General features: G+C 40.0%; 1 long non-coding RNA gene across 1 annotated transcript in view; it reads left to right on the plus strand.

Annotated features, from left to right (window-relative positions):
• LOC109216326 overlaps positions 1-10,522 on the plus strand; it is an 18,132-nt gene extending 7,610 nt beyond the window's left edge. Inside the window, exon 3 of the long non-coding RNA XR_002066472.1 lies at positions 10,511-10,522. This is a non-coding gene — a long non-coding RNA (uncharacterized LOC109216326). The remainder of the gene's footprint in view (positions 1-10,510) is intronic.
• Positions 10,523-10,760: the final 238 nt, after the last annotated feature.

Genomic DNA, 10,760 nt, shown 5'->3' on the forward strand with positions numbered 1-10,760 from the left:
TCCTTGTGATTATTTCGTGTGTTTTTCTTCTTCATTGTGGGATGGATTCATAGTATGGTGTTGTTGGGGTTGTACCTGTAGAACTGTGGGTAGTTCTCTTATTTGGTTCTCCTTCTATTCTTTGGTTATATCGAGTTTATTGCTTGTTGGGTGCGAGTTTCATCACACGCGGCTCTAGGTGGCATTGGTTGTGGGAATGTCGGGCAGCTTGTGCTGGGTGAGATTGAGATCAATGGACCTGGAATTAGCGCAATCAGACTTGGGTAAGGTATGTTTGGATGAGAATGTCATTTAGTTAGCTTTAGAATTTGGCAATGTCTCTTATGGGGCGATGATCTCCATGACTAGTTGATCTGATGAGTGGTTAAAATTTTTACATGTTTCTTTATCTTTGGTAGTGTACAAAGTTTGGAACAGGGTTTTGTGAGCACGTGATTTGCCCTATATGAATTACTCCCACAAATTCAAAACAAAATAAATTTTCCCATTATTTGCAATTTTATAGATTTTTGTAGCATTTTTTCGTTAATTGTTTGATTTGTCTGCGCATGTTAATTTTTTAATTCATGAAAAATACAAAAATATGTTGCATTTGCATTTAGGATTTTAATTTTACATTTTTTGGATCAATTAGTAAATTAGTTTGTTTATAAGAAATGAAAAAATCACAAAATAGTTTTATTTGCACTTTTTAATTTAATTTTGAATTTTGGTAGTTTTTCTTTAATTTGGTTTTTAATTATTTGTAATAATTGTTATTTAGAATTATGTTAAGTAATTTGATAGCATAATTTGATTAGGAATTAATTTAGGTTTATTTTTAATTTTAATTTAAAAGAAATTAGAAAAAGAAGTGAGAAGAAAAAGAACAAAAGATGAGGAAATCTGATGTTTGGGCGTTTCAATTAGGATTCCCTAAGCCCAAAATCGAGTTTCCTCTTACCGTTCAAAGCCGACCAAGTTCAAGTCCATTCTTTTTTTAAAGTGCTTTATTAAAAAAAAGAAAAAAAGGGAAAAAGAAAAGAATAATCATACTGTCTCAGTCCCGAATTGATTTGCCATTTCTTTTCTCTAAGTTTTGGTTATTTTCGTTTGTTTGGTTTGGGCTTGGGTTTGTCAGTACCAACCCGTCGAATGAAGGTCCAAATGTTGAAGCTTGTCCATTGGCCCAAGTTTGGGATTGGGTCTTTGGTCAATTTGACCCCGTTTTGGTCTTAAGGATAAATAGCAAGGTTATAAGGGGTAAATTGGGGAATATAGGTAGGGGAGTCTCTGAATAACAGAATAGGAAGCTTCTAGGAAGTCTGGGTGGGAACTTATATGAAAATATGACATTTAAACTAAGGACTCTAAGCAAACGAAAATGTAAAAGGGTCTAATTGCAAATCTGACTTCTTTTTAGCTGCCCTAATGCCTTGCCTATTAAAGGCACCTTTTGCTTGGCATTCAAGGCAGATTTAGAAAGAGATAGAATTCTGGAAAAATAGAAACGACTGAAAATTGAAAAGGAAACAACTGATTTCTCTGCATTTTCTTTTTGAAAGATTGCCTCAAAATTCTGTTTAGTGTTGATTTTGATCCTCTTCCCTAGTTAAGAATCTCTTAAAAGTCTGAATTCTACACCTGGCGAAGATGGTTTGATTTGGGGTGTTTAGAGTTGGGTTTTGAGCTGCTGTGAAGTCACTGTTCTATTGCTTTTGTTGGGACTCTGCTCTGTTGCTGTTTACTGCCTCCTCACTTCTTTTTTCCTCTTAAATTTCTAGGTATTCTCGCATCATGGATATCACTTAAGTGTAATCTGAAGTTTGAATTTGGAATGTAATGAAAGCATGCTACCTGTTATTGAATTTCACTTCCTTGTCTTCTAATTTCATGCTGGCTGTAATATTTAACTTTAGAATGATTGTGATTTGGTATACTGATTATGAACGACGATATCATAGTATAGAATCAAGGTTTCTTTTATGTTTTTGGATTCCTCTGGTTACAGCTTTGTATGGAATTGGCTTAGTTATAAGAATGTCTCGGTCTGTATTTGGTTATGACATTTAGGCTAAGTTTTGATTCATTTGTTGTTATTGGGGACTGTGATTGTATCTAATGTTGGGAGGTGGTTTGGATTTAAAGTCGGGATGGATGATAGTAACCATGCTTAGGTGATTATTTTGATTTCGTACCAAATGACCATTGTTTTTTAGCTAGTTTGGATTAATTTTGAGTCAACAGAATAAAAGTTCGAAAAATCAGATTTGTTAAGTATGAAGTTTTTTTTTAGGAAAAACATGTGAATTGAGGTTTAATAAGGTTAGTGATGAATAATTGATAAAGTTTCCTAGTTTAATACATATAGCATGTTAATACTGATTTAATTTAGGCTTTAATTGCAGTTTTCTTCTTTAAATTATAACTTATTTTTGGCATAAATCTGTTTTTCTTGTTGGAAGTCTGCCTTAATTCAATGTTGGCTGTTCCTGCGTTGGGTTCGATCGCCGAGCCCAGTTAGGCGTATTTCTTTGAGGCTTGGGCTCTTTTCGTGGGCCTGAACAAGGCTATTTAACCTTCAGATAGTATAGATGATGGGTTTGAAAAATACAAGAGGGACATAAAGCCAGTTCATATAAAGTTATTGTTAGATTTTTATTAATAATTGAGGAGAGCTGTAATAGATAATCGATTAGTTTATGGCCCTCAATATTTTGATCCAATTTTTTTGATAAATAGTTGGGGTGTGTCGTGCCAAATAAAACTTTAAATTTGCATGGCCCTCGTATTAATTTCACAATTTAGATATAACAATATAAATAATCGTAGTTTGCTTTAGGCGCGTTTAACATGTTATCATGGTCATGACACGTTCGCGTGACATGATTACGATCTTAAAAAAAAACCAGAGTATGCGTTCGCGCAACTTTGGCCAAACTTCTCTTAATAATAATAAAGCGTTATCGATTGTGGACACGTTCGCGTGACATGATTTTTGACGCGCCAAACAAACAGGTACACGTACGCCGTGACCCGTTTCAAGATAATTTTCTTATTTAAAAGTGGTAAAAGTAAATGCACATAGTCAAAATGAGTAATTTAAACAATCTTTAATAAGCCAAGTATGATCAAAGCGACCGTGCTAGAACCACGGAACTCGGGAGTACCTAACACCTTCTCCCGGTTAACAGAATTCCTTACCCGAATTTCTGTGTTCGCGGACTGTATAACAGAGTCAATCTTTCCTTGATTCGGATTTAAACCGGTGACTTGGGACACCATAAATTATTCCAAGTGGCGACTCAAAATTTATTATAAATAAAGAATCCCGTTTCGATTGTCACTTTAATTGGATAAAACTCCCTTATACTCCCTTCCCGGGGTGTAGGTAAAAAGGAGGTGTGACAGCTCTGGCGACTCTGCTGGGGAACGCCAACCCAGAATCATGGTTCAGGGTTCAAGAATTTGAGCTTGTTTTATGATTTTTACTTGGCTTTATTTATTGTTCATATTACTGTATTTTTGTGAACCTTTGTGCTAATTGCTATCTGTTTATCCTTTAATATTTTTGAATTGTATATAACTGTCTTCTTACGCCACCATCTGAGTCTTCTAAAAAATGGTGCACACGTTCGCTGGCCCGCTCTGTAGAAGTTACCCACCAAATAGAACGAGGCTGGGCAAGCGACAAGGCCGGGCCAAACTACAGTGCTCCCGGTACATACGGCCCCAATTGTCCGCTCGGGTACCCCAAGTCTAGAACAAAACCCCAGGATTTAAACCTAGAAAAACACAGCTTCATGCAGATCCCTAGTAGGAACTCTTGTTTGCATCGCGTGCATTTGACTTAGGGATTCACACAGGGTTGGGTCCGTCTAGGACAGGTGTACCCAAAATAACAGACCATTCCTGATGCATTCTATGTGCTATGTAAACATTTATTTTGTTTCGGCTTGCATGTTGACCGGCTAGGGAAAAAATAAGCAAAAAGAAAAAAACCAAGAGTGATGTAGGGAAGAAATAAGCCCGGTTCTAAAGAAAAACCCGATATTTGAAAACATCCCGAAACTCTGCCAACATTTTTCAAAAAAAAAAGAGAGAGTTATTTCAAAAGAGTCAAACAACTGTATCCTTTTCAAATGTGTCAAAGCTGACCGAACTGCGCAGGTCTGATTCTCACCTGATGTGGGATACGTAGGCAACCTACTAAGGTTCGGCCTTATTTTTGAAAAAAAAAAAGAGAAAAAAACGAGAGCCAGTGGTCAAGTAAATGAGTTTGAGTTTTGGTCGAAATAAGCCGATTTCAGCTTCGGCAAATGTCTTAAACCGTTCTTGCCGAGATAGCCTTAGAGTATTTTTCAGTTGTCGAAGGGCTATTTTTCCTAAAAGAACGGACAAGTTTGTGAAGTGTCATAAAATAGTCCTCCCCGCCTCGAAATTCATGTGGATTGGGGAAGGGCCACGTTTTGCAAAAATAGTCATTTGGTTAAATTGCATTATGGGGAAGGAATCATGGTCCTTTAATCATGGTCCATTTGTGTAAAATTGGAAACCTGTTTTACAAAAAAGTCCACTTAGAGTCAACCCTAACTTAACCTTCCACAGGAATAAATGACTTACTATCCAGGATCCGCCAGAAGTGGTCAGGGAACAGGGCTCGTTGCACTTGCGTATGTGGTCGAATGATCTAGATGAAGATGGTCAGAAATGGGTGAAAAGCAGTTGGGTGCCCTTATAAACATTTTTGAGATAAAAACCACGGGAAGATCTAATCAAGGCCTTTGGTAACTTTCTGGGACCCTGTCCACAATGTTTTTCGTTTCTCGGACTTTGAGATCACCCCTACTTTTGGAGGAAATGGCGGGTACATCGAGTTTGGCCCAGATTTGAGAAGCAACAACTTATATTTCTGAGGGCTCCATCCGAGTGCAACAAAATGTTCTTTGACCTCCTGAATATCAGTAAACAGATGAAGAAAGCCATGTAAGCAAAGGGTGTTGTTCTTTCCATATTCTTTGTACTTCAGGTTCGGGCACTCAGCTGGGTTTCGAAACGCATGAAAAGGATTTGAGCAACAAACAAGATAAGGGCCTTTGGCAAATTTTATCGCCGGTTGCATTTATTGTGGCGCTCTTGGGGATCATGGTTTTTCCAAAATGAGAAAGGGCAGTGGGTACTCGTATGGTTTAGAATTGCCACAAGTCCTTCAACTACAGAGAGATCATACACTTGTCCCCGTTGGGCTGCGGATATTTATCGAGATTGACATTACGCAAAGCCGGGGCTCAATTCTTGAAGGTTGCAATATCCTTCAACAAAATGTGGTTGATCGAGCATCTTCGCCATCACCCCAGATTCATGAGTTTTATGGTTCGAGCCCGGGTTAACTTCATCACCAGTTACGAGGAGAGGTAAAGGATTACAACGTGCTAGAAGGGTTTGAAGCATGGGTCTCCCACTTGAAAGCTCTCAAAGCAGGTCAGGTCGAGTAGACTATGGATGGATCCCGAGGAAAGAAGCCATATACATGAGTGCTACCAAGGGCTACCTGAGGTTAATGGGTGTAAAGAGTATCCAGCATATGCACCGCAGAGGGTCTGAGGCAATTGGGAAGATATCAGATGTGCCCGAAGATGAAGATCTAAGCATCCAGGTCATAGAGCACATCCAGAAGCTTGCATTGCCCGAGGCTTTAGTTCAGCAGGATTTGGAATAACTGCCGGTATATGAAAAATGGCACTCAGTACCAGATGTGGCAAAAGGGGGAAGTAGATCCAAACTATGCTGCTTGGTTTGAGAAAGGTCTAGTATAAACAACGAGCCGAAGCCCGAGCCCGAGAGGCCTGCCAAAAGACCTTATGTTCAAGCTTTTGACGACAAAATCAAGAAAGGTTGGCATGGGGGAAAAAAAAGAAAAGACATATCAAGCCGAGATTCATGCCTTGAAAGAGAAGCTGAGAAACATGGAATTTGACAATGATCTCCAAGCACAAGGCCGAAGGCGAAAAGAAAAAAGTTAGCCAAGGAAAATGATGCCCTTATCTAGCCCAAATTCAGGAAATGAAAATGGCCCGAAACCCCGCTAGAAGTGCAAAAGATGAAAAGCTTATAGCTAATCTTAGACAGAAAGTGGGGGAAATATGGTTTGATCTGAACAAGGCGAAGTGCGAACTGGCAAAGAGCTCGAACAAAAATTGGCCAGAATGCGGCAGGAGCGAGCACGCTTGGTTAAACAGTTAAAAGAGAAATATGACAGTGAGGTTGTAGGGTTGAAGAAAAATCACCGTCCTTGAGAACAAAATGATTAAGCAGGAAAAGACTTTAATGCAGAAAGAGAACACTGTTTATGCAGCAATGGCACAGTTAGAAAGAGATTTGCAACAACTTCAGGAACAGAATCATGTAGCTGAGCAAACTTTGGAAGCTAGGGCCCGACAGATGGGCGTTTGTTGCAAGAAAGGGCATCATAAGAGAAAGGGTCAGAAGAATCGCCGACTACATCGCGATAAATTGCAAGTAGTTGTGAGGACAAGACTAGATCCATGTTCTTTGCCACTTATAATGACCTTTGTCCCGCCAGATAATGGAAGATCTCTATTCATCTCAAAGGAATTTGGCGCGTAGGCCCGTGGCGAGACCAAATGAATGTCCCGTGGGCCCCAAGAGCTGTTGAGGATTGATGTATTCTGATTTCCGTTGGAGTCTGTGTTCTGTTTTCGAGTCTGTATTTTTCATCTTTCTGTTAGTCTGTTTTGAGTCTGTACCTTTCTATCGGAGTCTGTCAAGTCTGTTAGTTTTTGTGGGTAAAATTAGGTAGGATGGAGTCGTTGTAATCAAAACGTTTTATTTCTATGAAATTTTTTGAAAATTCCCAAAATGTTTTATTATTTATTTTTTCACTCATCCCCAGAACTACGCTCGGTCTGATTCATGCGGGGTCATGATACGTAGGCAATCTCCATAGGATTCGACCATAACCAAAAGAAGAAAAAAAAAAGAGAAAAAAAAAGGAAAAAGAGAGGAAAAAAAAAGAGAGAAAAGAAAAAAGAAAAGAAAAAGTGAGAGAGGAAATAAGAAACGATAGGAAGGGAATTGTGGCAAAACAAGAGAGAGAAGTCAAGCAAAGAAAGGCGTAAGTGAAAAAGAAGAGAAGAGAAGTGGCGAATGAAAATTAGGAAAAGCGAGATGACGCAAGCAACCGATCAAATGCATGATGAGAAATGGTTAACTGCTTAGGTGCATTACATTCCCCAATGTTGCGGTTGCCTATCTGTTAAGCTCTAATCACTACCAAGTTTGTTGTTGACATATCAGTACAGAAAGGTGGTTGGTTTGTGGTTCCCGAAGTAGTAACTCCTCTCCACAACATAAAGCAAAAGGCGATGGCGGACAACAACCCAAAAATTGTGGTTGGTTGATACCGGTGCCCGAAATCAGTTGCGTTGAACGGGAGACTAGTCTGGCTATGAGGTAAGGATGTTAAGACAACACACGATGGACATGTATCAAGCCTGGATGACTGGGAGGCACCACCCCCGCCACCACCTAGCTCTAAATGCTACCCTTACCCAAACTCCGGTCATAGTGCCGGATGATCCCCATACTCTCCAGATCCACCCGTTTATCACAACTTTTCCCAACCACCTAGTAGCTCCATCACTCTTCTTCCAATTACCTCTCCCCAAAATTCCCTCCTGTCATATCCACTATCCCTAACAGTGAACACCCACTCAAAGCCCATGATGTTCAATATTACTCCTCAGAGTTGCCCACAAGGTTCTTGACTCATCAATCAGAGCCTTCGGAATGAGCCTCATGTTGAAAAATGAAAAAGTTCACAGGAAAAGAAGGGGTGGACGAGACACCCAGGAGGCTGAAAGGCATAGAACAATCCTTAAAGAAACAAGCAAGGAAATGGGGAGACCAGGGGTAGCATGATTACAAAGAACTGCCTGTGTCCCCTGAGTCTGCCTGCGCCACCCGCGGGATTTAAAGTGCCAAAATTGAACTTGTATGATGGGTGTGGAGATCCGGTAGCCCACCTGAGGGTTATTTATTGCAGTTGAAATGAGAAGTGTTGGAGAGAAAGATGACTTGTTGATGGCCTATTTCAGTAAGAGCTTGACTGGGGCAGCTTTGGAGAGAAAGATGACTTGTTGATGGCCTATTTCAGTAAGAACTTGTCGGGAAGTGGCATACATCGGGCGACATGGCTCAAGATTTTGTGCGACACTTTCAGTACAATATAGACATTGTCCCAGACCGCTCCTCCCTATCTCATATGGAAAAGAAACCCAAGGAAAGTTTTAGGGATTTTTGGCTCAGATGGAATGAACAAGTTGCTCGGATAGCCCTCCCATTGATAGAAAAGATATTGCTGAGCCCCGCCGACAACATGGTCTAGTGGTCGTTCTTGCTAAATGCTTTCAGCCTCAATATCGACCTCTTGGATATCCTTGTAATCCTCCCCACTGCTACTTCTCTCCACAAAACCCCCAAAATGCGTACATCACTTCCCCGATACCCCGGCCCACAATGCACCATTCATATGGTCCACTCCCCGAGGCCCGCGATGGCCCGCACCACTTCCACAAACGTCTCACTCGCCCCCTCAGGCATATCAACCACTTGCCCGCAAAAGGTCCAACCGAGACCAGAGTAAAAATGAAAAGGACTACTGAAAAAAGAAAATGCTTTCACGCCCATCGGAGAATTCTATACAAGCTTGTTTGAAAAGTTAAAGCATTCTGGCCTGATTGGGCCGCTCCTCGGCTATACTACAGACCCATATGCCAAAAGGCTTTGATCCCGCTGTGCGATGCATGTACCACTCTAATGTCCAAGGTCATAGCACTGAAGATTGTCGCTCTTTGAAAAGGGAAATAGAAAAGTATTGATTCAAAAAGGGTAATTGTGATCAATGACAGTGACAGGGAGCATGCGAATCCTCCTGGGAACATGTTGACTAAATTTGATAATATTGAAGTTGGTAATGGTCTTGGTAATATTGATGCGGAACTCAGTGGCTAAGATGCCGAGCTTGGTAATTGGAAAGACGCTCCTTTCTTTGGGCTAGCCGGAAGGAGTTTGGTGTGTTTATTGTGTTGTCATTTCTGTTGTCCGGGTTATTTCAGGGTTGTAATCCGGATAGTGTCTTGTGGCTCAAACCCTTTTATCCTTTTATTTTGCCTAGTTTGTTTAGTTGTAGTAACTCGTTTAGTGTTGTCTAGGTTTGTTCCACGTTTGTGACCCCAGTTTAGTTTGCTTGTTTTGTTGTTCAAACCCTTTCACCATCTGTCTAATGCAATTTTCTGTTTTCTGTTATATCTAGTCAGTTGTTTAGTTCTTTTTTCTTTATAGTCCTTCCTGTTGACCTAGTGACATGACATGCACGCGTATTCTCAGCCTGGTCTTAAAAAGTCAGTTTAGTCATGAAGCAATGAAACAATTTGGAAGATGATATGGACATTTGAGGGAAATAAGTAAAGGCATTTTGAGATCACTTCAAGCCCGAATTGTGTGAAACTGGGGTAGATAGAACATAAAGAAACCCTATTGAAATGCATCATGCCGCATCGGGTTGAAGCTAAAGGAAAGTTTGCCCAAATTGACAGGGGCCGTTTGTGGTAATGAGAGTAAGAGTGTTGTCCAATGGTGCTTTGTATTTAACAGATGCAGAAGGCAAATGTGTAGAAATGGCTGGCAATTCTGATGCAGTCAAAAGATATTATGTATGATTTCTTTGGTTTAAATTTTGTTTGTTTGTACTTGGCATGTTTTGAAGATTGGAATGACGAAGGCATTTTGTTCTGCTATCTAAACACTTTATCCTTTATTACCCCTTTTGAGCCTTATTTATTTCCTTTCATACCCCTCTTTTGGAATCAGTAGCGAAATTCAGCAAAGCAGTAAAGAATAAAAGAGAAGAGAAAAGAAAAGGAAAGAAGAAAAGAATGAAAAGAAAGAAAAAGAGACAAAAAAACGGAAAAGAAAGAAGAAAAAAAAAGAAAGAAAAAAAAAGAAAAAAAAGGGAAAGAAAAGAAAAAAGAGAAGTAACAACCACAAAACAATTCCTATGACATGAACTACGTTCGACCTGATTCCTTTTAAGAATACGTAGGCAGCCTCACGGTCGGTCCCATCAAAATAAAATTTCAAAAGTCCTCAAGCAAAGAAACTGGGGCAGAAGTTGTGGCTATGTAAAAGATCTGATTCCGAAAGTTGTAATCTTGAACCCATTTGATTTGTTTTGAGCCTTTTGATACCCTTTCTTTCTAACCCCATCCAAAAGCCCACATTACGGTCCAAAGAAAGACCTTCCGATCAGTCTTTGAGAGATGCCAAGTCGAGCAAGTTCATATCAGGGGCAACACTCCGGTCCAAACAAGGAAAATGGAAATGAGAGAGTCTTATTGGTGAAAACCCTCACGGGCACCGTAAGGCGATGAAAGCTGAGAGAAATCAGAAATGAGAGAGTCTTATTGGTGAGAACCTTCACAAGTACCTTGAGGCGACTGTAAGTTGAGAGAAAGAACCAAATGAGAGAGGCTTGATGGTGAAAACCCTTCGAGCACTACAAGTCGAATAAGGATTGTGAATAAAAGTGGATAATCGGAGTATTGAAGCCCAGTTTCACGGTTTAAGGGTACAACAAGAGTTGAACATCAGACTTGCTTGACAGAATAGGCCACAGGTGCATGTCATGGTCATTAGAGTCGGTATCCACATCTGTTAGGTTTCTACTTTGTAGTTTTCTTGTTAGGAATCATCTCTCTCCT

Source organism: Nicotiana attenuata, unplaced genomic scaffold, assembly GCF_001879085.1.
Source record: "Nicotiana attenuata strain UT unplaced genomic scaffold, NIATTr2, whole genome shotgun sequence".
Classification (NCBI taxonomy): Eukaryota; Viridiplantae; Streptophyta; class Magnoliopsida; order Solanales; family Solanaceae; genus Nicotiana; species Nicotiana attenuata.